The sequence below is a fragment of the Manis pentadactyla genome, chromosome 3 (genome assembly GCF_030020395.1).
Source record: "Manis pentadactyla isolate mManPen7 chromosome 3, mManPen7.hap1, whole genome shotgun sequence".
Lineage (NCBI taxonomy): Eukaryota > Metazoa > Chordata > Mammalia > Pholidota > Manidae > Manis > Manis pentadactyla.
In genome coordinates this window covers 3,494,046-3,517,938 of record NC_080021.1, presented here as the reverse complement: position 1 = coordinate 3,517,938, position 23,893 = coordinate 3,494,046, and the positions used below count along the sequence as shown (strand labels likewise).

Genomic DNA, 23,893 nt, shown 5'->3' with positions numbered 1-23,893 from the left:
AAGGTGTCAACAGGGCTATGCTGCCTCCACAAGCTCTAGGGCAGGATCCTTCCTACTGCCTCTGCTTCCGGGGGCAAGGCAGCCCTTGGCTGTGGCTGTACCCCTTGAGTTTCTCTCTGTGGTCACATGACCCCTCCTTTATGTGTCTGCGGGTGTCCCTGTTTCTGCCTCATGCAGGGATTTCCATCACTGGATTGGGGGCTCACGTTAACCCAGGCCAGTCTCACCCTGAGATCCTTACCTTAATTACATCTGTAAACACCCTTATTCCAAAAACCCACGATCTGAGGCTCAGGTGGACATGTCTCTTTAGGGGAGACAGCGCAAGGGGCCAGGGCAGGGCCAGGCAGGCAGATGGAGCAGAGAGGACTTGGGGTGGGAGCTGTGGGTGGCAGTCAGGAAAGCAGGAGAGAGAGGGCAGGCCACAGCCCTGGGCCGGGCAGAAAGGGATGGGTGCCCTGGCAGCCCAGGGGGACCCGTCTCGCACCCCCACCACATGCTAGGCATGTGCAAGGGGTTCAGGCCTTGCTCAGGCCCCTTTGCCTGCACCGGGCTGGCCATCTCCCCATGGGGGCCCTGCTCTCTGAACGCTGAGGCCTACCCCCAGGGCCTAATGCAGGGCCTGGCTGCTCAGCACGCCCTTGGAGTTGAATCCCACTTCTTTAACCCCAGCCCCTCTCTATTCTAAGGAGCGCCGCAGGCTTCTCCTGAGACCCTTACCTTAATTACATGTGCAAACACCCTTGTTCCAAAAAGTCATGATCTGAGGCTCCAGGCGGACGTGTCTCTTTTGTGGAGAGCCCTGCGCCATGCAGCGAGGACGTCAGTGTCCCCTCCATGCTGTTACGAGGTTCCCGGGAACGGTGGCCATCCCCTCTTCCCTGCTAACACAGCCATCCTCTCTTGAAGCTGCCACATCACACTACAGCCCCATTAAAACTGGCCCCTGACCCCTCCATTAAGCACACCTCTCTTTTCACACCTGTCATGTGTCATGCTGGGGCCTGATTCTTGGGCTGCAGCCTACATTACAAGGAAAAGACACACTGAAGGGAAGCCTTCTCTCCAGGCAGCCTTGCCGACTGTCCTCTGAGCTCCAGGTGTGCCTTGTCTCACTCCCCCACCTCCATGGCATCTCTCGTCATCTAACAGACAGGTGTCCAGAACCCACCATGGATCCAGCATGTTCCAGGCACTGGGTCCAGCTGAGAGCAGGTACAGGAGACAGACCATGCCCAGACAGAGGATGCAGTGTGCAATGAGTGGCAATGAGTGCTTTGAGGGTTGGGGAATCCAAGGCCCAGAGAGGGCGAGCAAGCTGCCCAGAGCCGCACAGCCTGAAAGAGTAAAGCCAGGACTCAAGCCAGACCCGCCCACTCCTGTCACAGCCCCAGAGCCTGGCTGCAGTTGGGCCCAAGACCAAGCCCCACCACCAGCAGACACACTTACACGCTGCCCCCTTGCCTCCCTCGCCCCCACCTCCAGCCTGGGACCCTCAGCGCAGCGACGCCTCCTCCAGGTGAGCTGCGAGGCTCTCTCCTGAGCCCTCGGGTTTTGCTGGGGGCCTCCCCCCTGCACGCCCCTGTCGCTAACACCAGCACGCCTGCTCCAGCAGGTGTGATGTCAGGGCTGTTCCTGTGTCTGTGCTTTGGATACTAATGCCTGTTCCCAGCAGCCCACGCTCTCATTGGCTCTGCCACCTTTGGAGGGCATTGCCCCAGCTGGCTGAGAACAAGGTAAGATATGCGAGGCCTGACTCTCTGTGACCTTTCTTTTTTTTCCGAGAACCACTTGCTTAAGAAAAATCTCGGCCGTCATCCATCACCATCGCTCAGGAGCACAGGGCCAGCGCTGGAAGCCAGGGGCCGGTCAGCACGGCTCCAGGAACTCTGACGGTCCACTCGCTTCTGAACTTGCAGATCGCAGCCCCTTCCCTTCTGCCACCAGCCTTCCTTCAACTGGAACCCCCTTTCCCTCCGGCCTGCAGCATGCCTTCTCGCGTTGCCAGGCAGCTCGGGCATCCCCTCTTTCAGGAAGCCCTCCCTGTTGCCCTCAAGGACAAGTTTGCTCAGGAGAGAGAAATTGGTGCTTCTATTGACAAGGTCCCAGCAAGGCTACCTAAGGGTGGTGTTTATTTCTCCAGGACTGGAGCGCATACAAAGAAGGCCCCTCTGCCTTGGCACCACAGGTCAGCAGCCTAAGCCTGCCAGTCAAATGTAGCCCACTGTCTGTTTTTATAAATAAAGCTTTATTGAAATGGTTATGCCCATTCGTTTGTATATGCCACAAAGCCTAAAATGTTGGCTATCTGGGCCTTTACAGGGAAAATCCTGACCTTGACCTTGACTGCTGCCCCATGGTTGCTCTCTCCATTTGCTGGTACAGAATGAGGTTCAGAGATGGCCAGGGGCTCTCCCCAGACCACACAGCAGCAAGCCCTGGGGGCAGGAGGCTTCACCCAGGGGCTCTGCTCCCCAGCATCCCTGCTAAAGTGTCTGTGCCTCGCTGACCCCACTCGGAATATGGCAGCCCAACGTCCAGCAGAGCACAATCATCCCGGCCGGCTGCCCTGAGGCCCACCAGGCCCGCCTCCTGGCGCGCTCTCCTCTCCCAGACCCCAAACCTCAGCTTAGAGGCCTCAGTGCGTGGCCTGGCCATTCGCTTTCTTATGTCCCATTCCTCTGGGGAAAAGTTTTCTGAGGCCCGAGCAGGCCCCATGGAGGAGCGACACTTGGCTTCCCAGCATCCAGGCCTCCCCTCAGAGCACCAAGGAGCAGGGGCAAAAGGAAGGTCCTGGACAAACTAGGGCTCAGGCTCAGAGAAGGAGGAAGCCCAGGTCCCACAGCAATGGGGGGGGCATGCGGGCCAGGGCCGTGGCAGGAAAGAGAGGATGCTTGGAAGGCCTCGGAGGAGAGTTTTAAGGGGAGGCCCCATAGCAAGCCACGCCTGTCTCCAGGCCTGTGGGGGCGGGGGCCTCTTCCTGAGTAGCACCCCCACCCACAACCGGAATAGAACGCTGGTCAACACACAGCCAGGTGGAGCTGTTAGAACGAAAGTTTCTAAAAGCTCGAGCCCCCCCTACTCTGACCCAGGCCGGAAGCTACCGGCATGGCCACGGTTCCCGTCCACGGGTGCCCGGAGTCTGGACAGGCTCCTTCCCACGGGGGCTGGCCCTACTTCCAGCTCCTCCCTGTGGCGCCAGCAGGGGAGGGGACGCTCAGCCCTGGCCTCTGGGGGCCACATCTGTGTGGTTGTCTGGCACAAAGGTAGGAATGGAGCTCACCATCATTCACTCATGCATCCAGTGAGCACCTGCTCCGTGCTGGCGCTCAGGCAGAGCCAGGGCAGGCCTGGTCCCTGCCCGGTGGCACCTGCTGTCCTGAGAGACGGGATGGAGCAAACCCACCCAGTGAGCAGAGTCAGTGTGCAGGCGTGGGTGTGAGCGTGGAGGAAGCACGGGCTCACGGGCAGCTCTGGGCTGGGCGTGCTGGGCGGCTAAGCTGGCACTCGGGGAAGGGGTGGAGGGACCTGCGTGGCAGCCAGTGGGCACTAGAGCGTGATCACCCCGTAACGGGAGGAAGCAGGCTCAGGCCGGGCTGCTGGCACAGGTGCAGCCCAATGCGCAAGTCTGTCTGATTCCCAGGGCCAGGAGAAGCCAGGGGAGTGGCTTTTGCCGTCTCCGTTTGAGGTTTTTAGGGGCAGAGGGTAGTATGATCAGCTCCAAGCTCAGAGGACGGTGGGGGCTGGGGAGGGAAGGGAGCAGGGGAGGGAAGGTGACCCGGAGAGCAGTTTTGACTTGAATTAAAAGGGCCATCTCTCCCCGTTCTGGGGCTCCGGATGGACGGAAGAGGCTTGAAGGGATAAAAGTGTCCTGAAGGTTCCCCAAGGGCGCCCTGAACTTGGGACCCCAAATCCACCTCCACCGTGATCTGCTGGGCAGCTCTTGGGAAGTGCTGGTCCTGTGTGGGGCACAGTGGCCTGGGCCAGGCAGGGGGGCCACTACCTCTCCATCCCAACCCCTTCTGATGCTCAGACACGGGGCCCAGGTGACAAAATGCAGGGGACACAACATGTAGGACATCGGGAACAGTCCTCAGTGAAGCTGCCTTCAGGGTCCAGGACAATCACAGGCATTTTGCCTATTCTATTTGCTGGAATTTTCCTAAAATGTCTGGACCTAGGGCCTGTATGAAATCTGCATGCATATTCATGCAAAACACATGCAAATCACACCACCCCTGATCAGCTGGAGGAAGACTTCGCTGCTCATATTCTTCCCTTGGCGGGGGGAGGAGGGTTCGTTCATTCTACCAGGAGGGACCCGTCATCCACCCCCACATGCAACAGGCGGGGAAACTGAGGAGGGGTCACCCAGCATTTCCGAGCAGAACTGGGTAAGACGCCTCCTCTGCCAGGAGTTGTGTGAATGGCTCTCCCCTGGCAGAGCGCCCAGCAGGCAGGAAGGAGGTAGGCTTGCAGATGTTCCCAGATGCCTCTGATAAGAAACAGTAGTATTTGCTCTTAAATCTACTCCTGGGGGACAGTTAACAGCACCCTCCCCATATCAAAGCCAGCTCCAAAAATATATCACCTCCAACAGCCAATCCCTGTCTAGACAAACGTCACTGCAAGGAAGCCGAGGAATACGGACTCTGCACTTAGGGCACCTGAGAGCAGGGTGCCAACTGGAGTGCCCCCTGTTGTAGATACCCACCCAAAGATGCCCCTTGTCAAGAGCTTGCTCCGGCAGCCTTCTGTGCTGCTGCTGAGTCACGCTGGGTCTCTTCCCCACGGGCAAGCAGATCCTGCAGCCCCACTGCTCAGATGGGGACACTGAGTCCCAGAGAGCTGAGACTAAAAGCTGGCTTCTGGGGAGGGAGGGCGGGAGCCTCAGGTCTGCCCCTCTGAGCACCAGGCAGGCTCGTGTTCCGGGGGCGAGGTCCACGGCCTCTCCACTCTGGAACCTGCAGGCCCCAGGGTCCTCGGGCACACAGCCCGTATGACAAGTGGAGCACCTCCTCCGTGCTGGCCCTCTGGGGGCCTGGGGAGCCTTTCCCAGGGAGGGGAGGCCGAGAGGCGGACTTGCAGGCAGACAATACAAGGCCACGTCCAGGCTCTGCCGCCGGGAGTCCACCGAGCCTCAGGCACCTTATCTGTAAAATGGTGGGGGGGGGCAGTGCTTACCACCCCTGGGGTTAGGACTCAAAAGGTCCGGGGCTGGTACATTAGTAGTAGAAAGAGCCGCCCAGGCCGGAGGGCCCCACTTGCCGCCTGTGGTGGCCACAAGCTCTCCTGCGGATGAGAAAATGAGGGCAGACAATGCTAGACGCTCAGGGATCCGCGGCTCCCTGCACACAGAAAGCCTGCGCATGCACCTCTGCTGTTCCCTAGCCAGCCTCTACCTGGCTCTTCCAGGGACAGAGAGAGACTGAGCAGCATGGCCAGGCTGAGACCCTGACTGGGGGCCAGGAGGTGGGCTCTTGCAGCCTCCTTCTAGATATTGCTGCCCTCTTCCCCACCTACAGCCCACCCTCCCCACAGCAGGCAGGGTCCTGCTAAAACCAGTCCTGTCCTGCCTCCCCTGTGAGCCCGTCCCCCACCCCAGCCCCTCCACACCACACAGGCTCTTTCTGCCCTTCACTGGTGCCACCAGCCTGCAGGCAGCTGGATCAGGGTCTGCTGAGGGTGCAGTGTGCCCGGCACCCACTCCTCCCCCCACACACCTTTGCTCACTCTAGTTCTTCGCCCTGCGGTGCCCAACCCCGTTTCACAGAGCAGACCCCCGCAGAGCCGTATTCCTGCAGGTGCCTGCGATGCGTGCTGCCCTCAGCAGGCTCCCACGGCCCTGGGATCCCTCCCCAGCCTGCACCTCCCTGCTCAGGAGCCATCTGGAGATGAGTTGGGTTTGGCACACAGGGGCCCTCAGCCAGACCCTGGGAGCAACAGTGCCCATGTGGGTGCCCCTCCTCTACCCTCCCATGGGTGTGGCTGCCCAGCATGGCCACTGCAGGACTGGCCTGTCCTGCTGGGAGAAGTGGTGGCACCTCCCTGGTCCCGATGATTAATGACTGACGTGCTGGGTCCCCAGGGTTCCTGAGAGAGGAGGTTGCTGAGGAGCATCAGATTTATGAAACAGCAAGAAGACACTGGAGCAGATGAACAGGAAGGTGTGAGCCCCAGAGGTCTCAACCAGAGGCTGGTGAGAAGCGGGGGAAGCCAGGCTGCAGGGAGGCAGCTTGGCAGCCAACCCCCAGGCCTCCTGGGGCAGGCGGAGGATGGAAACAGGAGGGACAGCAGATCCGGGAATTCCTACACACCCAGAGGTCCAGCGCTGCCCTCAGGCAGAAGCACACCCTCAGAGGACCCCATTGGCATATACAAACATGTGGCAGGATGCAGAACTCGGGCCCTGCGGGAGGAGGAGGAGGAGTTCAAGACCTGCATGCCCCCTGGGGTCCAGCACGGGCCACCCTGTAAAGGGCAGCATGTTCAGGCCACAACACCCCAGGCAGAGAAACGCTGTGGCCCCATTTTACAGGCAGGAAATCGAGTCTCCGGGAGACTGGGGCAGGAGCACAGGAGGGCAGGGCTGGCACAAACCCACATCCTGGGCATGGCAGCCCCAAGGGCAGGACTCACCCCAATTCCCCAACAGGCCAAAGGTCATCTCTGTGGCGCTGGTCAGCAAGGATAGTCACCTCCATGGGATGTGTGAGGATTCCAGTTTCACCAGGATAGAGGCGGGGCACTCAGGGTGGTCACCCCAGTCAGAAACACCTGCAGGGAGGGAATCGGACCACCCACGTCCTCATCAGGCTGGGAGGGGGCTGGGGCATCCCCAGAGGGGCACGGGCCACCACCACAGAGAGCAGCGCTGGGTCCCCCGCTGCTCACTCCGGCTCCCACAGGCCTGCAGAGTTGGGCGTGCGGCCCTGACCATTCATCCACAGCCTTTGCCCCTGGGGCAGGCAGGGGGGCCTGAGATGGCTCCTAGGATGGGAGATGGTTGAGGTGGGACCTGCTGGATCTGACAGCAGGGACATGGAAAGAAGGTGGCCACCAAGATGGTGCCGTCCGATGCCCCCTGCACCAGCTCACCAGCCCCCAGCAGCCCACAGTCCACAGATGACTGCTGTTATTTCACATCTGTGACCCCTGACCCCAGTGCTAGGGCCAGAGGGAACGGGAGTGCAGCATGTTTTAGACCGCAGAAAAGCAGTATGGCAAAGACCTGTGTGTCACACAGCAGCCGGGGGGCTCACACACACTGGCAGCTCTGCAGCAAAGCCCATGAACATCACACCACGGGGCACAGACACCCCGAATCCCTCTGTTCAGGTCATATATGCCACCCAACCAGTTACACACAGGTCATTTTCAGCACATTTTGCATTCATGTTGCAGATGAGGGCCTATGGACCTGCATGCCCATTTTGCAGATGAGGAAATTGAGGAAGCAGAGCCCTGGTGGGGACACACACCCTTACTGGGCACCCAGCATGACCGTGGTCCTACAAAAGACCTGAAGGGCATTCTCTGGGCCTGGCTGCCGGCCGGTGGTAGTGCTGAATAAAACCAACATGCATCCTGCTCCGAGAGCCCCCATAGGGTGGAGACGATCATCTGGAAAGGCCTCCAACAACTGGCCACAAGCCCCAGGGGCGGAGATGCCCATCCACGCACCCACACATGCACCCCAAAACACAAACCACTAAACCTGGGGCCCAAAGCCAAATTGCAGCAGGCTCTGAATCAATTTCAGTGAGGAAAAAAAAATGTTAAGGATTTCAATTTGCCAGCAGCTCAGAAGGCACCAGTGCAGCTAGGCAGAGGCCCAAACTGCCAAGATGTGCCAGGGTGGTGCCATTGCTCTGTCTGGTCAGAAGGTCCTGACAGCCATGTCCTGCCCTGGACATCAACATCCACAGCAAGCCGTCAGCCCAAGGGGGTGCAGATCAGGTGGAGAGACGTCAGAATGAAGCACAGCTGGGCCTCAAATCTCAGAGGCACCCATGGAATGCAGCACCGTGTGGATGCTGTAGGTAACAGAGGGGTACAGGGGGCCCCGCCCTGCAGACAGGGAAGGAGGGCTCCTAAACACATGGGGACATGGGGGGGCGCCAAGGGGCAGGGCGGACTCAGGGAGAGGGGGAGAAGCCCAGTCTCTGAGGCAGAGGGCTGAGGGAGGGTACGGGAGGCAGGGGCATGCCCTCCGGGCTTTGCCAACAGCCACACACGCCCCTTGCCATCCATACTCCAAAAGCAAGGACATGACCACCGAGTGGGCAGGTGTGTGGACCCAGTGGACCCCTCATAGAATGGACGTAGACAAGGGTGCATTTAGCACCTGACCCCACCTGCTCCCTCTAAAACAGGGGCTGGGATGGGGCCTCGGAAACCCAGGAACCAGCATTGCCAAGCTTCTGCCAACTCCCCCCAAACCCCTGTGGTCCCTCCTGGGTGAGTGGCCTCTGTGTGTGGCCACGAGTGCCCGGGAAGGATGGGCACCATTACCATAGATGCCAGCTGTGTACCACAGTGCCCACTGCTCTGCGCAGCGACGGGCTCTGGGGCCTAGACCTGGCTCTGGTTTGGCAACCGGGAGCTGGCGCCCGCTCCTGCTTCTCCATTCTCAAACTCTTTAGAGGGTGTGTATTGGCAAGTTTCCTGTCGGCTGCCCAGTCTCTGCCCTGGTAGCAGGTGTTCCAGAAGCCGCCTTACAGCTCGCTGCAGGGTGGCTGCCCACTGTCTCAGCCGGAATTCCTCCTCCCACTGGCTCCTGCCGCGAGCGCTGCCCAGGCCTTTGGAGTTGGGGACCTTATCATCCAGCTGCAGTGGCGTCTCCACGATGCCACACATGTGTTCCAGTCACCTTGGGGAGCAGCCCACGAGCCTCCAGCCCACCAAAGGGGGACTGCTGCAGCATGCCCCTCCTCCAGAGCTCCTGATCCCTCCTCTGCGGTTTACCACAGCAGCTCTGGCCGGTGGTTTAACTCCAGCACTTCCAAGAGCCATGTGGGAGCACAGGGTTAGGCCTGGCCAGGGGTTAAGTCCAGTGTCTCGGGTGAGTGGCCCCCCGTGGGCCAGCACCCTTTATTCAGTTCCATGCCCGCCCCCCAACCTGGCCCCAACTGCTCTGCCCCATCCTGCAGTTACCCTGGCCAGGCTCTGCTGCTCCTGGGTGTCACCGCAACCCAGCAGGCCCAGCGCCCCGTAGGCCTGCTTCCTGACATTCCGCCTGACTATGCACCTGATGCGCGGACCCCGGAAGGACACAGGGTCTCCAGATCTCTGCCTCACTGGTGCCCCTGGGCAATCCTCGGGCAGAGGGGTTGGGGACTGGGGGTCTTCAGTGATCCCAGAAACCCCCGTCTCAGGGCCCACTGTCTCCCTGTCGGGCTCCAGCTGACAGCCTGAGAAGCCCACCTTCTCCAACGTGCTGCCTGCTTCCAGCAAGTCCTGGGCCTCACCGCCAAACCCTCTCTGCCCCCAACTGCAGGAAGGGAGCTTCTCCTCCGAGGCTTGCGGGAGGCCCTCTGACTCCCACGTGCTCCAACTGGATGATTAGCAGACCCAAGCCTGTCGTTTTCTCTCCTCGGTGCGTCAGTGGCTCTTAGCAACAGCTGCCGACCACCGGCCCTCCTAGCTGTGGCACCTCCTGCACCCCCCATGCCAGGCACACCGTGCCAGCTCCAGCTTCCCCCCACGGCACCCTCCTGCCTACTCACCTGCAGTCCCACCACTACGGCCTCTGGTGACTGTCAACCCCGGACCTGCCCCAGCAGTGGAACCTGCACCCCATCAGCAGGGCAAACAGCCGCCTGCAGAGCCTGCCCTGCCAGCTGCCGCCTGTGGCGCTCCCGGTCCTGGGGGCCGCGTGCCCCTGAGGAGGCAGCTGGGAGAAGAAGCACGAGTGGGCAGGACCTGCAGGCAGCCCGGGCACACAGGAGCTCCGGAGCCTGTGTGGCTCCCATGCAGGTCCCATCTTGATGCAGAGGCCAGCCGTCTGTCCACCCGTGTCCATCAGTCAGTCAGGGGAAGGTCCCCGTGCAAGGGAAGGGCAGCGTCCCGGAGGAGGGCTGTTGGCCAGAGATCCCCCTGCAGGAAAGCGGGGGGAGCTGGTGGGGTGCCAGCTCCATAAGGGGCACCCACATGCTGTGAGGGGACAGGCCAGTAGGGGAAACTAAGGCTTGGGAGGAAGTCATGTCGTTTCACCCCCACCCCCGAGAGGAGATGCACCAAACATTTCCCTGAAGCTCCTAGTTCAGAACCTTCCTTAACACTGTCCATTTACCAGCAGAAAAAGAGACACTTGAAATGGCAACAAGCCCAAAGGCCCAGTGGAGAAAAGCTCCGGGGCCGCCGAAGGAAGGTTCCGGAAATCCCTCAGGAGACCTCCACCTCTGACTTCCAGCTGGGATCTAGGCCTGGGAGCCAGCAGAGGCTGCCTCGGCAGGCAGGAACGGAGGGAGGGCCCTGGGCAGGTGTGGAGGGAGGGCCTGTGCCAGGTGGGGTCCCTGGTGCCGGCTGGCAGTGAAGTGACATGCCCGGCCGAGCCTGGAAGCCAGCACCGGCCTCCCTGAGACGCTGGGACGGGGCCTGTCCACCCCCTCACCTCAGCTCCTTGGACCAGAGCTGTGCTGGCAACCCCGGCATCAGCCCCCTTCTCCACCCAGCCCCTCCCTCACCTCAGGAAACTGAAAGTCTTTATCGCTGCTGAGTGGGGCAAGTGCGCTGGTCTTTGGGCCCAGAGGGCAGGCAGTGCTGGGGCCAGGTGACAGCTGCGGGCACGGAGCCCGTCCTGTGGGCCCTGCGGATGTGCACCACACGCTGCAGCCCCCGACCCGAGAGGCTTCATCTGGTGCCCCAGCTACCGGCCCCTGTGCCCGGACGCCAGCCTAGAGGAGGAGCCATGTGTGTGTCCACAGGGCAGCTGGCCCTGCCCCAACACGTTCTCCTTCCTTTCCCTGGGACCCCAGCCTCCACAGCTTCCCCACAGGACCTGGGGAACCATCCACTCGTGACGGTAGTAACAGACTAGCGTGCCTGGATCAGAGAATAAAATAATGGGATCAGAGAAGCAAGTCATATAATCCAAACGGAATCCTAGACACCCAGAATAGAATCCCTGCCCACTTAAATATAATCACGCACTGAGTCACAGAGCAGCAGAACAGGCCCTGGCAGGTGGGCTGGAGGGCACTGCAGGGACCACTCGGCCCAAAGCCCTCGGATTCTGGACGAGGAGGCATGACGGAGTCACGGGCTGGGCTCTGGGCATCTTGGAGCGCTCAGCCCAGTCCTACGAGCCACCTCTGAGCTTCCCTGGGGGCCCAGCAGGAGAGATGGGGGCAGCGTGTGTGGCATCCTGGGACAGCGGGCATCTGGCAGGGGCCTCAGCCTGAGGCAGCCAGGCCTGGCGTCAGCAGGAAGTGGAGGGCAGTCAGGGGCCGTGCTAGGGCGTCACCTCAGAGCCAGGAGTTTATTGAATGAATACATGAATGCATACCAGCTCCAAGAGAGGAGGAAATGCCTCTGCCCTGTCCGTCTGTGTTCCCGGCTTGATCAGCATTTGGGAGATGTCCAGTGAAGAATAGCAATAGCCAACACCTTTTTACAGAGGTGAAATTCACAAAATGTAAAATTAAGCACTTTAAAGTGAACAGTCCAGAGGAATGTTTTCATCTCCCACAGGGAGACCCCGTGCCCATTAAGGGGTCACCCCCCCACCCCCGACCCAGCTCTGGCCACCACCGTTCTGTGTTCTGCCCTGTGGGTTCGCCTACTCTGTGTGGCGTTCCAGAGATGGCGTGCTGTGCCTCCCAGCCTCGGCTGTCCCTCAGAAGCCCCTTCCCAAATCTCTCGTTCTCCGGGCTCACTGTTATTTCTTTCTTCTCTTCTCCCTGGCATGATAGGATCAAGAAAATGTCTTAAAAACGAAATGCAACATTTTTCTTCCATGACAAATCCTGTATTGAAGAGCTTGGCAAATGAGCCCCTCTCTGGGGTGTCCCTGTAATTAGTGCTACGTGGGGCAGCTGGTGTCCCCTCCCTGATCCCAGGAAGCAGCCAGGTCCCCCCACCTCCTCCTTTCCCCATTCCCCTGACCACCCCTACCTGCACCTCCAGGCCCAGCATTCCTGGCTGCTGGGATTGGAGACAATAATCCCAGAATTATGCCATTCCTAGGTACAAGGACTGCACCTGCAACACCTGCCCCATTCCCACCCTGCACAGGAGATGATGGGATGAATACCACACTAGACCTGGCCACCACCGAGTCTGCCCCCCATTACAGATGGGGAAATGGAGACCCAGGGAGGAGGAATTCTCCCCTACCTCCCAAAGCCAGGAAAGGAGTAGGGCTCCATCCAGGCCTGTGCCCCTGGGCCCCTGGCTGTGCCTGCTCACAGAGAAGAGGGGACGCACCAGGAAAGGGCTGGAGGTGCCCCCCGTGGGACTGCAGCTTCCTTGTCTCTGGGGCAGCAGGGCTAGAGGTGGACAGGATAGGGCTGGAGGCACTTGGTGACCAGGAAGCCCAGGCAGGCTGGTGGAAGGGGCAGAGCAGACAGGGGCCTCTAGTCCCCGGATGCCAGGCAGAAAGAGAGAGAGGGCCAGATGCAGCTGCGTTAGTACCTGGGACAGGCACCCTGGCTCTGCCTAGAGCTCCTGCCGGCTGCCAACCGGGGCTGAGGCTGTGCCGCCAGGGACCAGTGCCTTCTGCCCTCCCACTGCCCGCCTCAGGGGCTGGGGCAGATAACACAGCGAGCCTTTAACAGGCGGTGGCTGAGTGCCTTCTGTGGATGAATGCATTTCATCCTAACCACCACCTTAAAGTAGCTCTGATTGGGAAACCAAGGCACAGGGAGGTTCGTTAAGGTGCCTGAGGTCACACAGCTGGAAGGTCAGGAAGCCCAGATTGCACCTGGACAGTCTGATGTTAGAGAGCCAGTGCTCACAATGGCTGTGTGGGACAATGGGGCCTAAGGCCAGGGGAGAGAGAGAAGTAGGGTCTCTGCCTGGGAGGGCAGAGCTCCTGGGGGACCCCGGGATGGAGCCCTGGGGACGGTGGCACAGAGCAGCCCTTCGTGCTCAGCCTCCCCCTTCCTCCGGTGCCCGCCCCCTCCCCCCCATGCCCTTTGACCAGCCGTGGGGGCATTTCCACTGCCGGCTCTGAGTTGACTCTCTTCCAAATTCCTCAGGCCCAGAGCCCCGTCTTCACAACGACTGGGGGAGGGCCAAGGGCTGGCAGCCCCCTGAGATGCCGGGCAGCTGCCGGGCACACCTCACTGTCCCCCACGTGTTCCTTACCAAGTCTGTGACCTCTTCCATCTCTCAGCCTCTGTGGCCGCCCTTTGCTGCTGTTGTCTCTGTTTCTCAGGGTCTCTGACTCGCTCTGTCTGTGTCTATTCCCGCCTCCCTGTCTCCCTGTCTCTCTGTGTCTCTCCGTGAACACTCCGGCCGCCCAGGGCAGCCGAGGCCGCCGTGCCTTCTGACTCAGCCCCTCTGTGGGCAGGAAAGGCTGCTCTGGGAGTTAACCTGCACTCACGTGGCTCCTGGGTCTCTGGGGAGCACCAGGCCTGCCCCTGCCCAAGGGGCCCTCACAGAGGCTCCCGGGGCCACTCTGACCCCGGCACATGGAGCCTCCTCTGAGCCTCGCCCCTCTCCCTGCTGCCCAAACCTGGTGACCGAGGCCCCCATGCCTGGACCCCCACTGGGGGCCTGGGCCGTAGGCCGCATTTGACACCTGCGGGCCTTGAGTGTTTGCACTCACAGGCCCCTCCCTCTATAAAAAATAAATTTAAAATTATACTTTATGACTGCTTTGGTATAAAGACAAAGATACTAATAAAAAATAAATGTTTTCTTGGACCTAAAACTTCATTTTTGTTCCCTTCCGATTTTAAAGGAAATTAAAACCTGGGCCCCTCAAAGCCTTGTGCGTAAGCTGGCCCTGCTGGGCCTCAAACCACCTGTGTGGAGCCTCACTCGGCCACAAGTCGCCATCACTGCCCCAGCCTGCATGACACTTGCACCTCGGTGTCCCCGTGCATGACATGAACAGAAGGCTTGAGGCCAAAAGGTCCCTCCGGCTGGCAGAGGCTTCTGCTCCCCCAGAGGGGACAGAAGCCAGGACAGCTCTGCACCCTGGCACCATGGGCCGCCCCGCCCCCAGCCCCAGAAGGGGGTGATCCTGCCCTGCACCCGGCCCTGGGGCAGCAGGGCTTCCAGCTGCCCTGTCCATTCTGCGTCCACTTGGGGGCAGAGGGTCCCTCCCGCACAGCCTCCTGGCTCCCAGCCAGTCACCCCCAGCTTCCCGGTGGAGCCGCCTGCTCCAGCAGGGCCCTCAGAACGGGAGAAACGAGCTGCCAACACCTCCCGGCACATCATCCCTGCCATCCTGCACCCAAGCTCTGGCTCGTTTTCCCTCCTTCCGGTAATTGAGTTCAAATGATATGTGAGACTCTCAACCAATTCATCATGATCCGCACACACCCCGAGCCGTCCCCGGGGCTGCCCAACGAAAGAAAGAGACCCGGGGCTCACTGGGCCACGGCCCTGGGAGCCGGCGCCTCGGCCGGCCTGTCGTCAGGCTGGGGCTGACCAAGGACTGGATGCGGGGTGTCTGACCCAGCCCTCTGCCGGGTTCCAGAGCCAGTCTTCCCGAATCCCAGGGGTCTCAAGGGCACCGCAAACTCAGCCTGTCCAATGCCAAACTCACTGCCAGGCTTTTCGGGGTCTCCCAGGACGGTGGGGTTGAAAGAGCTCTGGCTCAGAGCTAGTGGCCTGGGTCCAAACACTGCCCCCTGGGTGACCTTAGTAAGAGCTGCTTCTGGGGGTGTGGAGACGCTCCCTCGGCAGGCTCTTGGGAAGTGGTGGAGGCCTCCACAGCTGCTGGTGGCATTCACCCTGCCCGCCCTACCCTGGGCACCTGCATCTGGCCTCCCGGGCCACAAGACCAGCGCCACCTGGCCTTCAGCCAGTGGGGGCCCACAGCCAGCTTTCCCATCCCGTGGGGATCTGGGTCACAGCCCACAGCCTGGCCTGACAGGCTCCCACCTGGCCACTGCGCAGCCCCCTGGGGGCACTCCAGCCCTGCGTGCCCTCCAGCCGCCCTCCCAGCAGCCAGGCACCCTCCCTCCCTGCAGTCCGGTCCCCCTGCAGCGGCATCCGATGTGTGGGGCTGGCAGAGATCCCTGCAGACCAGTCCCTGCCTCAGGCCAGCAGGTGACCTCATGGCTGTCCACAGAGGACAGAGGCCCAGAGAAGGCCCCTGATAATGACCACCACCCACCCCAAATTGGAGTTCCGGTTGTTCTCCTTTGCAGGGTCTGCTGGGGGTGGCAGGGGACCATGGGAGCATAAGGCCCCAGCTTCCATTAGAACGCCAGTGTCCCCAGGGTCCAGGGTGAGGCTCCTTGGGCACTGGCTGTACTCGGGCCCTGTGGGGGTGGGAGAGGGCCAGTGCTAGGCACTGCTGCCCCTCAGAGACCACAGGGGGACACTCATTCCAGAACCAGAGTTGGAACCAGGTCCCAAGAAGGGACACTTGCCATCAGAGGGTGGCGAGTCCAGTGAAAATGCTGTAGGAGCCCCAAGGAAGCAGAAAACACCTTCCCCTGGGGGTCCCGGCAGGCTCCCTGGAGGAGGTGGCCTTGGGGAGGTGAGGAGGGATGAGGGGTTGGGAGGGGATGGGATCAGATAGGCCCTGGGCAGGGTCACAGGTGACTGGGACTGAGACAGTGGGGTGCTGGCCTGTGCCGGTGGCACGTGGTCATGGTTACGGGATCACAATGGGGGTCATAGGCTGGGAGTCCGCAGAGGACAGACCATGGAATGACCCACCAAGATGTCAGACGTCATACTGCAGAAGGCACAGGGCCACAGGAGGGATGTGTCACCAGCTCTGGACTTGGGGCACCCAGCAGCCCTTCCTCACATTGGTGCAGGGTTCACCCTTTCTCCTCATCACCCTCAGTTCAAAGGTCACCTCCTCCCAGAGGTCCACCCTGACTGTCCACTGAGCCACAGAGTGGCACTGACCCTCTGCATCCCATCGCAGAGCTTTCCAGATTCTTGACTCTCATCTCTCCAGGGCAGTATGCTCCTGTTTGCTTATTACGTGCATCCCACAGGGTTTGGGAGCAGGGGCACCCCAGCCAGGCTGCCTGGGCCCACCCTTCCGGGCGTGTGACCCCGAGCCAGTCATCAGGCCTGGCTCTGCCAGAAGGGCACTGCAGTCTCACCCAGAGAGTTGTCACCGTACCCTAGAGCACTTAAGCCAGGCTGGGCATGTGGAAAACAACATCCTCTCTCCTGCTGTGGTGACAGCTGTCCGGGGCTTTCTGCAGCCCACCACCAAACCCAGCACCCACAGTGGTTCCCAGAAGTTCCCAGGAAGGGAATAGCTCCTGAACAAATGGATAAGCCCAGCTCTCGGTGTCCCAGGAGAGAAGCCTTCAGCTCACCAGGGAAGCTCCAGCCTGCCCTGAGCAAGGTTGCGGGGGTCAGGGCTGCTTCACGTGATCCAGGATGTGGCCATGTCTGGGTCCCTGGCTCCCATGTCAGGCGGGGGACAGGGACCTGGGTCTTGCGACCTGCTTCCTCATCAGACGTGACACACAGATCCCCAGGGGCCTGGCAGGCAAAGCCCCCCCTCCCCAAGCGCAAGCTGAGCAGCCCCAGGGGGGTTTGGACAGGGCCTGGCATCCCAGAACCATCCATGGATCCTGGAGAGGCCACTCCCTCCCCGGCCCAGAGCCTGGCATGTCTTCCCAATGGTCCGCAAGCTGTTTGATGGGATGTCTGCTAAAAAGTGACAGAGCCCTAATTTATTCAACTTGTCAGCTTCCATCTGCCACCCACAACTGCCAGCAAGTGTGGGGGGTTTGGAAGCTAGAGCAGAGCTTTCTCGCCCCAGGGCTGGGTGCTGGAGGGAGCCCAGGATGACAATTCTCCTCCAAGCAAGCACATCCCTGGGCAGGCAGCCAGCACAGGCGCTGGGAGGGGCGGGGCCACGGCAGGGACTGCCCAGGGCCTGAGGGGCAGGTGGGTGCTGGCAGGGAGCCCCGAGAGCTGGGAGCTCAGCCTCCCCTGGACAGCTGGGGAAGCTGAGGCCAGGGGACAAGGGCTCACACTGCAAGAGTCGCCCCGCCCTGGAGGGAGGGACTTGAGCTCCTGCCCCAGAAGCAGCATGGCATTCACCACCAGAGACCTGGCCCATGTCCCAACTCCACCGCCAGTGGGGGACACCCTTGGCAGGTCACTTGATCACACCGACCCTCTTCCTCATTTGTGAGATGCAGCTGTGAGGGCGCCCCCCTCTAGTGAGGATCAGAGACCACTTGGGAAAGCAGACTGCCTGCCCCCAGGGCTGGAGGGGGCCCTGGAAGCACACAGCATCACTGGTGATGAAGTATCCATCCAGCGTGAGCAGACAGAGCCGGGTGTGGTCACTGGGCCCTGGCCCCGCTCAGGGACAGCAGCCTCCCGGGGTCTGTTCCTGGATATGGGCTCCCAGGGGTCGGAGCCCCAGGGTCTTAGCATCACCAGGCTGGGGAGGGCAACCCTACCTGTTCCCAAGGCAGGACCTCTGTGAGTCCAGGAGACATCAATGCAGCCCCGCCAGGATGGTTTGATGCCAAAACAAAGGGGGTGAGTCCCAGTGGTGGTCCTTCAGGAGACAAAGGTGGGGGACCTGGGAAAGGTCACATAGGCCCTCCAACTCTCCCAACCCTTTGGGGCCTCAAATCAGAGCCACCTCCTCCAGGAAGCCTTCCTGATGCACACCTCCTTCTAATGGACAGCATCTCTTCCCCTTCTAGACTCTCTCATCACACTTGCCCCCTTTCAGTTCCTCCTCTGGGGTTATTTGAAAACTTACAGAGCTGGTTTGTGCCTCTGGGCCACTGTACAGACTGGTCACTATGCACTAAATGTCCTTCCCATTCTCTTCCTAACAAACTCCTACTCATCCTTTAATACCCATCTCGAAGGTCACCTCCACATGGAAACATACCTCTATGGGCTCACATGAGCCCCTGGGCATCCCCCATCATAGGACTTCCCATTCTCATCTGGAACTACCCATGAAGCCTCTCTTTCCCTCCAGGTCAGGTAAGTCCCCTACTGGCCACCTCCTGTCACAGGGCCTAGCACACAGGAGGTGTCTAATAAAGCTTGCTACTTGAATGAAGGAAGGACTGGGGCCCATGGGGTGTCTTGGCCTGCCCCCTGAGCCTGATCAGCACCTGGGGTTTGGAAACTGTTCCGTGGACCTCCCAGAGGCCAGGCGAGGCCCCTCCTCCCCACAGGAAGCAAACCCCAGGCTGAGTTACGCTCACCCCAGGCAGCTGTTTCCAACTTGAAGCCCAGACTCATGAATAAGCAAGGTCACCATAACACGGCTGCAGGGGGCAGGGACCGGCCAGGCTCTGGAAGAGGCAGGTGACCCCAGGGCCCCACAGCCACCCCACCCCATGAATTTATGAGGCACCTCTGAGTGTGGGAGCCTGGAAGTCCTCTCTAGACACCCCACACAGAGGGACCCCAGGTTCATGGTTGGGGGACTGAAAGGCGAGCTTCCATGCTATTTCGCTTCTGTGAAAGGAGAGCTCAGCTCTGCCCAGGCTCAGGGCTGCCTCCCTCCCATGGGTGTGGGGCTGGAGAGGACCCCCATGTGGACAGCCCACTGTGTGTCCTACCCGCCAGTCCACAGAGCTCTTGGCATCTGCTTCTTGCAGCGGAGCCCTTCGATCCCTCAGTGTCTCAGAGCTCCTTTCCCCATCCGTACTGGGGAGGGGACACCACCCCGCTGCTGGGGGAGGAATCTGAGGAGCAGCCAGCTCTAGGCACGCGCCGCCTCCCTCTGGACCCCTGGCTCGGCACCCCAGGCCTCCTCAGAGGCCTCAACAGGCGCTGAGGTCCCGACCATTCCTCCAGCCTTGCTAGAGGCCATGTGGGCCGGTGGGGGCCCAGACCAGCTCCCATCACCCACTGTCTCAGGCCTGAGCTCAGCCCACCCATCCCAGCACAGGCTGCGACCCTGACAAGCCTCAACCAGCCTCAGGCCAGGCACATCCGCCAGTGGCTCAGACAGAGACACCTGCTCCCACCCTCAGGACCAGGGATATTAGATGGACAGTGAAGTTTAATACCCAGAAAACAGGCTTTGAATTGATTAAAGTTTATGAGCAGTGTTGGCTCCGTAATAATCCCCCCACTGGTTCCCTCTCTGCCTCCCTGCCAGCCTCCGCCCTGCACACCCTCATGTTTCCCTTGGGCCTCCGCACAGGCGCCAAAGGGTCCCAAGAGTCCATAAGAGCAAGGCCAAGAGGTCAGTGCACCACAGGCAGAGGGGTCACTGCCTCCCCAGGGGGATACAGGACACCACCGCCTGGCCCGTTCCCTGGAGAAGGCGTGAGGCTCTGTCCAGAGTACATTCGAGGACAGGCTGGGCACGCGCAGGAATTGGAAGCCCGAGGTGTCCTGGAGCCCTCCTCCAGCACACCTCTGCCAAATCGACCCCAGCGGTGGACTCAGACCTGGTTCTGGCCATGAAACCATCCCTGTCTGCCTGGAAGGGTGTGAGAACCCCAGCCTGGTGCCCAGAGCCCTCCACGGAGGTGGGCCAGGACCTCTAGAACCTTCTGTAGGGTCCTGGGAGCTGTTGATGCCAGGATGCTGGGCTGAGAAGGGGCATGGGAAAACTGAGCTCAACAGAGGGTAGGACCGCCTGGCAGGGGATTATGTGCAGGACTTGGGAGCTGTGCACGTGTACGACCTCAATTTTCACCACATTTACCTCATTTACTCTTTAGCGAACAAAGCCCACGAGGGAGTTACAGCTGCCCCCACTTTACGGATGCAGCACGTGGGGCTTGGAGAGACCAAGGGCAGGCCAGGATTGCCCACTGGGTGCATTCACACCTATGCTGTCACCTTGGGCCGGTGTGACCCTCACTGTCTTGCCAATGGGTTTCAGCCCCGGGCAAGTTCACTATGGAATCAATGTGACCAAACAAATGACAGTAGAATGTTCTTGGGGTGAAAGGGTTATACCCAACTTTATTTCCAGGTGGCAGGTCAGTCACTAGAATCCCGTCCACTCAGAGCAAGTCTGCAGGCAGCAAGCAGGTCTCTGCCTCGGGGCTTCTCCACCCCTGCAGCCTGTCTCAGCCTCTGTCCTCAGTGCTGCCACCACTCTAGCCTCTGCTCTCCTGCAGCCGTGCCACCGTGTCACCCAGAGCACTGGGAAGGGTTCTTTATAGAGTCAATAATGGCATATTGCCCACACATGTGTAGTGAGCTAGCCAACCAGGACCAGGGGAGAATCCTGGCCACAGGAACCTTCACTTTATCCACACTCACCCTACCATGAGTAAGGGGTTAGCCACATTCAGGGGAGGGGTCGCCTCAGATGCACAAGACCTGGGCTCTTGGAGGTAGTCACTTGGGTGCTGAGCACAGCTCAGAAGTGAGCCCTGGAGATGACAGGCTGGGCACTGTCCACCCACTCCTGCCCCCACAGGTGGGCCCTACCCCCATCCTTCCTGCTGCCCTGTGTGGGCTGACGTCCTTGGCTTCCAGGACTGCCAGACAGGAGCTGAGACTTGGCGGGAGCTTAGGGTGCACACCGCCGAGAGGTACGGTGTAGTGCCAAGCAGCTCCAGGTGCCCACTGAGCGACAGCACGTGTCCTGGCCCAGGGAATGCTCGCCCTCCACTTGTCCTCATACAGACCTGCCCAGTCAGGCCTCAGAGTCAGGGTGCCACACCCATGTCCCTCCCTTCACCCAGCCCACAGGCCCACTGGCCCAGCGTCCCTGCAGGAAGCCCTTGATGGGGTGTGGGGTGCGCCATCCCCCCAGTGACCATCGGACAGGCAGCTGGCTGCCCCATGTCCCCACTCCTGAGCCCCATGAGCTGCCTGCACCCCCTCCCCTTACCCCTTGCTGCTTCCAGCACCTTATCCCCCTTCTGGGACTGCAGGGCTTGTGGCCAATGGCAGAGTCTTGTGGGCTGTCTTGAGAGGCAGTTGCCTCCACAATGGCTCCCAGGGTCTGGACACAGGGTTGGGTGGCAGAAGCCATCCTCAGAATGGCCACAGCGCATCCCCTGGAGCCCGACCCTCTGTGTGGGGTCAGAGGAGATGAGTCAGAACAGAACGCTGGCCAGGCAGGGCTCCTGTCTCCTTCTCTAGGGGCAAGTGCTGCGCAGAGCTGCCCGGGGCCAGCCTGTCTGTCCGCGCAGGCCAATAGCCCCTTGAGAGCCACGTTTGATCTTAGAAAGACTCGCTCTTCTGCAAAAGCATGGAGGGGGCACATTCCTTCCCAAAGCCCCAAGGGAGCGCAGGACCGCAGCTTCTGGAGAAGAGGCGACACAAACGCCAGGCCAGGGCTTGGCGGCCAGGACCACGGCAGGCCCGGGAGAGGAGCCGCCACTATAGCAGAAGCAGGGAAACGCCAGGAGCCTGTCATGTTCTGAGCATCTTACCTTCATGCCCTAATTGGAAAACCACAACAAATGAAGAGATTCCCTTGCAGATGGGGAAACTGAGTCTCAGTGGGGTAAACTAATTTGGCTGATGTCACACAGTGGCAGGTGGAAGAGCTGCAGCTTGAAACCAGGTGGCCAGGCTCCAGGACCCACGTTGTCATCATTCGGGTGACCATACAGAACTGGGGCCTGGTCACTAGCCGCGTCCCAGTACCTCTGATGGAGCCTGAGCTGAAGGGACCCTCAAAAAGTTGCACCTCCTGGCTCAGCCTGGAGGCATCTTAGAACACGGGGGCCCCCAAGCTAAGAGGCCCCTTTGCCTGCCTTCGAGGGTGGGAGCACTCAGTGCCTACAGACCCCCGTCTCCAGTGGGAGCATGTAGGACTGGGTCCCTGAGCTGATTCAGCTCCAGACAGAGATCTCTGGGAGCCTCTAACAGGCGACCCCAGGGCCCCGGGCAGCGGAGGGGCAGGGGTGCTGAGCCCAGGAACACAGAGGGGGGCGCCAGCGACCACACGTCGCCTTGTACCCGGAGAGAGCAGCCCCAAGCTCGGGGTTTCGAGAGCTTGAGACGCACCAAGTCTGGGATCCTCAGTAAGGGCTTTGCTGAGCCTGCGGGGCCAAGGGCCCTCTGAGTGCCCAGGAGGGTGTGGGGAAGGCAGCGGTTCCCCGGGTACCCGCACCCCCAGAGCACAGGCCAGGGAACCCGAGGTGAGGGTGGGAGGGGGCCTGGTGGGAGATGAGGCTGAAGCACTGGGGCCTGTCACCAAGCCCAGTCTGAGGAGCAAGACACCCGGGAGCTATGGGCAGCTCCCGGGGGAACCTGCCCTGCTTTCCCAAGAACAGAGCTGCAGGGAGGGGTGGGCGTGCCAGGCTCCTGGGCATCAGGAGAGGACGCTGGGGAGGACGAGGAGGCCAGAAGAGCCGCCCCTGAAACCACACGTTCAGATGGCAGCAGCCGGGCGCAGGGAGCTGCTGGCAGTCGTGAAGCAGGGAGACATGGCATCTCAGCAGAGGGTGGGCAGGGGAAGCTGGTCGTCCCAGTAGGTGAGGGCACAGGGGAGGCTGCAGGCGGGCGGGCCAGCAAGGCACCCCAGGGCTGTCCTCTCAAAGGGCACCGAGCTGGAACTGGGCCCACGTAGGAGAGTAGGGGTGCAGCGGGCCCCCTGCCTCAGAGCCCCTGCCTCCCACAAACCCCCTGGAGCAAACTGCCCTGGGCGGCGGGGTCCGTGGACCCCAGGAGGCCATGCCCCACCGAGAGCCTGGGCAGCAAGGCTCAGGGAACTGTGTTCGGCACCTGCCAGCTGCTCGGCCATGGCTCCTGGAGGCCACAAACCTGGCCACCCTGGACCCCAAGGGCCCAGCTGAGGGGTGTGGCCACCACCAGTACCACAAGGTGGAAATTCAGAACCCTCTTGCCCAGAAACACAAACCCCACCCGGAAACCTCTGCTCCTATTAACCCCACAACTTGTGGCCCAGGAATTGATCCCAGAGCTCCGGCCTGGGGTCAAGTTGAGCCCCAATCTGATCACCCAGGGTCCTGAGCCCATAACCCAACCCTCCTGAGCTGCAGCTCACAGCCCTCAGGACGTGGGGCAGGGCAGCTGCCTCGAGTGTTTGGGAATCACGTCTGTGTGCGGTGGGCGCTGGATGTGGGCTGGCGCAGACCTGCCCGTCTACCCACCTGTAGCAAGGGTCTTACCTCCACCGCCAGTCTTCTCTCCTGGGAACTGCGCGATACAGCTTCTAGTCTGTTCCACCTCTGCGCCTGCACATGCTGGTCCCTCCTGCCGGGATGGCCCCTCTCCTTGTTTGCCTTGACAACTCAGATTAAATGGCGCTCTCTGCCCCCAAACAGAAATGGCTTCTCTTCCTCCGACACCCGGGTGCTGTGTCTCCCCATCCGCCATCACCACCCTGACCACAGTGGGTTTCGAGGGCTTACGTCCAGCTTGGTCAGGCTGTAAACAAGGAAGAACATGTTCGGGCCACAGTGTTTGCAATAGAAACCCCCAGAAGCCCACACCACCCCAACCCTCGGGATCAGTGGCTGAGGAGTGCGGCTCACTGTCCATCGCTAGGAGGGTCTCATGTGTGTCTGTGGTGCGCTGAACATCCTCCCCCACCCCACTCTCTCAACCAGACCCCCGCTGGGCCCAGAAAGACCCTCCTATCAAGCCACAATGTTTTAAATGTAAAAAATCAATTTGGAAATTTTATTTCTTTCTAATGCTGACATGGCACTTACTAACAATATGCCCAAGGCCATTTTGAGTGCTTGACTTGAATTAATACTTTTAATCCCATGCAACAATCCTGGGAGCAGAGGTACAGTAACTATCCCCATCCTACAGATAAGGAAACTTAGGCAGAGAGATCATGTGACATGCTCAA

The 23,893-nt window shown here is 60.6% G+C and overlaps 1 long non-coding RNA gene across 1 annotated transcript; it reads right to left on the bottom strand.

Annotated features, from left to right (window-relative positions):
• Positions 1-5,990: 5,990 nt before the first annotated feature.
• On the bottom strand, positions 5,991-9,850 carry LOC118930391 (uncharacterized). Its single transcript, XR_008996739.1, has 5 exons — positions 9,729-9,850; positions 9,427-9,623; positions 6,640-6,777; positions 6,318-6,409; positions 5,991-6,196 (listed from the first exon to the last, which is right to left on the bottom strand). It is a non-coding gene; the product is annotated as an uncharacterized LOC118930391 (long non-coding RNA).
• Positions 9,851-23,893: the final 14,043 nt, after the last annotated feature.